Here is a 5,290-nt window from a genome sequence, read left to right on the forward strand (position 1 = left end):
TTCATTAATGGGCAAGGCTTGAGCTGATCTCTTGTGAGTTATAAGAGCACACAACAGAGGGGTTGGGAAAAGTATTATTTCAGTCATAAACAGTTATTAACATTTGACATTATTTCTCAACTCCAATATTTTTGCTAACACATTAGTGATTTATTTTCAAGCACCAGGTCTTTTCTAAACCAAAATAAGGTTTTACTATGAGGCAAGTAAGTCAGACTTCTGTTAGGTACACATGCAAAATGTGAAATTATGGCAATACTCTTAGTGCTTTCAAAATCTTGGGAAAAAATAAAAAAGTAGTCAAATTACAAATAAAGGAATTATTAGTGGCTGAGGTAATATTTAAGCAGTCCAGATTACCTGATTAATACATCTGTAAGACAAAATTCTTGAACACAAACTTTGGGTCTTAGTGTCTTTATTCAAGAATCAGACTTGTTATCATCCTGAATTCTTCAAATGAGAGAATGCTACTCATGGTGGGATTTATCCTTCCTTGATCTTGAGTAGCTTGAGTTTATTTTTGTTATCAGAGATTGTTTTCTCCTCACTGTAGCCCAGTTCAAGTCTGGAAACGGCCCATCAGCCTTTCTCAAGATCAAGTAAAGAAGATGCTGTATTTTGGGGATTTTGATTTCTCAGTTTGTCAGACCATTCCTGTAAACATTTTCTATCTCAGGCAAGTCAGGCATTAGCGAGGAAAAACTGAGCTTATACTTCTAGCAAAGATAAATCCAGATGAGTCCTCAGAACTTGCAGAATAATGTCAATTCAAGATCGGAGGCCTTTTATTTGCAATGGTTCTTTGATATTTAAGGATTTACATTCTATTGTGGCCTAAGTCTGGCATAAGGAGAGGAAGATTTTTTTGAGAAAAAATTGACTATATTTACGAGACTGGTGGATGTATTCAGTCAAGATGCAGGATTTCCATTTGGAAAATATGATAAAGTATGCTCAACGAGAGTCTTGAACCTGTTCTCTGCCCTTGTTTCCTCATTCTACTGCTTGAAAGCCACCCAGTAGTAGCCTTGAGGCCTATAGGAGCTTTACCAAGAATTTCACTAAGCAAGATCTTTCATGAAATGCATCTATTTTAAAGGGTATGTTGAAAAAAATTTGGGAGATGGTGACACACATCCATGGCATAAATCAGGTTCTAACACACACTGACCACCTCAAATGGTTAATTTTATTTTATTTTACTTCTGATGTTGTAAATGGACCCACATGATCCAAAGCAGTTCTCTTCAGGCATCTTACAGAGACTAGCAAACATAGTGATGTTTAACCTATCTTTGGTGTGCATTTGTAAGTAATTTGTTCATATGTGTGTATGCATCTCTCTCTTTGTCTCCCTCTCTCCCTCCCTCCTCGCACCACTTCTCCTACTCCCCAGCATTGGAGAGTGTTTTTGATACAGCTGAGAGTGCCTGAACAAAGTCAGAATGATATAGGCAGGAAGGTGTTCACAGAGACCTGCAGGTGATTCTAATTTTGTGTGCCTTTTACACATGCATATAAATACTCACTGCAAGAGATGAGAAGAAATCCTGAAGTCTTATTTTCTTTTGCAACACTGAATTCCAGATGGATGGCTGTCTGCTAGAACTCAGCTATTACAACTGATCAAGGTATGGAAAAGAAGGAATGGCATGAAGGCAATCTTGTACTCATGAGAGAAAACAAACAAACAATGAAACAATTTAAATATCATGCTTTCTGCAAAAAGTGTGCTCTAAGGTTCAAAAAGAAGTGAAAGACAAACTCTGTTCTCAATTTCATAGTAAAATGGGACGTAAAACCAGGTACACATGAAAACAAAAATCTTTTCCATGAATGTGAGCACATAGAAAATTACAGTAATAATATATAGATCTTCTACCCAAAGACCATACTGAGCCTTATGTGCCATAATGCTACAAATCCTTACATATTTTTTTAGCGTATTTATTGTCACCTGCTTCCTTTTTCCTTTCCAAAGCAGTATTTTAAGCACAAAACCATCTACATTTTCAATGTCTGTATTATGTTTTTGTCATTAATATTATAAAATAAGTTGGAGGGGGGTTTATTATGTGCAATTTTGAGCTAAGGGTAATCACATGGAAATATAATCTTAAAACATAGATTTGATTGACTTTAAAGACTGGTATTTAGGTAAATAAAGGTACTTCACCCTTTACATCTTGCTTTACAGTGTTATTTAAACTGCTATTTTTATCCATGTGATTCCATTTAACACCAAAACTTTGCACCTTTTGCTTCACACAATAAATGTGTTTGTAGAGACAGATTTCCAGATACAGACATTGGAAATTAATGTAAACCAAGAAATGTAATGTAAGCACAAATGGACAGAAGGGCAACAGGAAATTTCTTATAAAGCTTTTGGGCATGCCCAGTGAGAACTACATAATTATGTGGAGTGACCGGGTAAATTCTAACTGAATGAAATAGTGCAACTATTACATTTTTTGTGGTTCATCCCATTGCCAAATATGATTTTATGCTAAAAGCTGAATTCATAAAAAATGAACTTGCTGAAATTTAGGTTTTACATGTAATGCTCAGATGACTTTCTTTGTTGACATCTTACTGTGGAAAGTTTAAAGTTTTGTATCTTGTTACATTTTAACCCCAGACAACAACTACACACCACTCAGATGCTTGCTGACTTTTCCCCCAGAGTGGGATGAGGAGGATAATCAAAACAGGTAAACCCCATGCACTGAGATGAAAAACGTTTAAGGATTGTATTATTATTATTGTTATTATTATTATTAATAATAATAATATGGAGACAACAAAAAGAGGGAGATAGAGAAAGAAAACCCAGAAGAAAGAAACAACAAATGATACAATTCCTCACCATCCTCTGATCAATGCCCAGCCCATCCCCCAGTAATGATCTGTTCCTCTCAGCCACCTTCCCCCAGTTTATACATTGGACACGATGTTCTATGTTATGCAATATCCCTTTGGATTAGCTCCCTCCCAATTCCTTGTGCTCCTTATTGGTAGAGCATGAGACACAAAAAAGCCCTTGACTTAGGGTCAGCACTACCCAGCAACAGCCAAAACACCAGTGTGTTATCAACATTAGTCTCATGCTAAATCCAAAACATAGCATTGTACCAGATACTTAGAAAAATATTAATTTTATTCCAGCTGAAACCAGAATAATCTACTTTAATTATTTGGAACTAAAATTTTCCATGTATATGACAACTTTTTTTTTTTTTTTTTTTTTTTTTTTTTTTTTTTTTTTTATGTTCATACAACTTTTGGGGACATAAATTGTTGTTTGTGCCTAGGTAGTATCTGATTCTATTAATTAGGGATTTATTAAAACAGATAAGCAGAGTTAAATTTGGCTTCAGTCTAACAGGTCATGCCCCAAGCAAAACACATTCTACTACTTTTCTCAACTTCAGGAGTACATAGTGAGAGCTGAGTTAAAGCATTCAGGATAGCTGTTCAGTTCCTTCTCTGAGAAAATGCTCTTCTAAACCTTCTAGAAAAAATGTATCCTATTATGGATTAAAGTCTCAAGGGAGATGGGACATTAAATACATTGTGTTGAAACTAGATGAAACTTAAAATTTGTGAGTCAGAAGGAAGAAGCTACATGAAATTCTAAGATTTATGTTTAGAGTGTGTGTGCTGGCTGAGCAAAAAAATCTCTTGTCTTTTCTTAAAAGATCATAGGTATGAGGGGTGTTGTGTTGGATCGGGGCTGGGGTTGTTATTACAAATATAATATCTAGCACCAAGATATGGCATCAGAACTTGCATTTAACTACTTCATGGGTAAATGGATACCACAGGATTATGTAGCTAAAGAGGTAAAAGGTTTTATTTGTTTTATCCGTAGCATAGCATCTTCAGAGGAAAGCAAAAAACAAAAACTGAATTCAGAGAGTATTCTTGGTATTAAGACACTGTATTGGAAGGTAAAAAGAAAATGTGAATTGACATCACCTACTAAATAGCTGCATAAAAGATGAAGAGAGTGAAATAATATCTTTTATGAGGTATTTTCTGAAAGAAAGCACTGACTGTACTTTTCCTGTGTGAAGAAAATATATGGACACATAACTTACATCGTAAGACTTCAGCTTGAGATTTTTGATTAAAACAAATAAACCAGATTTATGAGGCAGCTCTGTAATAAATGATATTTGTTGGTTTCTTTCTTCGTCCATTATCTACTTCAGGTATTTTTTGTTTCATGTGGTTTTAGGTGGCTCCTTAATAAATGTACAAGGCAAGGAGAATATATTCTGCAATTTTTTACATTCTTTGTGTACTGTACAGAAAGTCTGTCCTGCAATTAAGATGTTCATATCCCTTCTGGATTTTTGCATAGGTACTTATGGTCCAGACCTTGAAAGATATAGAAACCTTGAATGAATTCCCATGTTTTACAACTTGCCTAATAACAATAAGAATAGAAGCTTATTTTTAGAGGAGCTTAGGATAAAAATAAATATTTTTCAGGATCTGGACCATAATACTTAAAAAATTATTTATCCCTATTTTTTTTAATTATTTTATTTAAATTAAGAGAAAAATAACTATTTAGTCTTATATTTAAAGATCAGTCATAAATATATCATAGTCCTTTACTATTAACATGCCAACTTGAAAATTCTACTCTATAACTAACCCTACATTGTGTGTGTGTGTGTATAAATATATATATATATATATATATATATACATATATATATATATATATATGTCTTGTGTGATTTTCTTAAATGTCAGATAAAGGTTTTATTTTGCCCCTCAAGATTTGTTAAAATTGCCCAATATGATATTTCTTCGCCCTTTTTAAAGGCCTTCAAGATTCTGGACACCCAGCTAATAACAGATGACATGATTTCTTATTCTCTCATAAATACTGTGCAGCTCATGGAAGAAAAGTCAATTTAATGGTTTATCTCTTTTCCTATTCTCTTTTACTCTGTATCTTATATGATCTTGAAATTTTCAACTTCATCCTTCACTGATCTTTTATTTTGCGGTGTTCAAAATCTTTTTAGAAATGTGAATAGCATCTCTTAATGCACATATCTATTTCAATTATCTCTTTCCTTTCTAATATCTCCTTTATGTGTTTTACTGTTTTCATCATTCTTCTCAGATTTCTATTTCATCTTTTTCTGCATTTTTAATATCCTTTTTTCTTTTTGTCTTTTTTAACATTCTCCTCAAGGTCTGGAATTCAAAAAATTATTTTCTCATTTGATAGCTCTTAAAGAAAGATCAATCTAGTTATTCT

At 33.5% G+C, this 5,290-nt stretch overlaps 1 long non-coding RNA gene across 1 annotated transcript; it reads left to right on the top strand.

Annotated features, from left to right (window-relative positions):
* The first annotated feature begins 1,560 nt into the window (after positions 1–1,560).
* LOC136290125 (uncharacterized) lies at positions 1,561–4,012 on the top strand. The gene is made up of 3 exons (XR_010720981.1): positions 1,561–1,634; positions 2,645–2,717; positions 3,878–4,012. It is a non-coding gene; the product is annotated as an uncharacterized lncRNA (long non-coding RNA).
* Positions 4,013–5,290: the final 1,278 nt, after the last annotated feature.

Source organism: Chamaea fasciata, unplaced genomic scaffold (assembly GCF_029207755.1).
Source record: "Chamaea fasciata isolate MVZ Bird 193981 ecotype frontalis unplaced genomic scaffold, bChaFas1.0.hap1 SCAF_5, whole genome shotgun sequence".
NCBI lineage: Eukaryota > Metazoa > Chordata > Aves > Passeriformes > Sylviidae > Chamaea > Chamaea fasciata.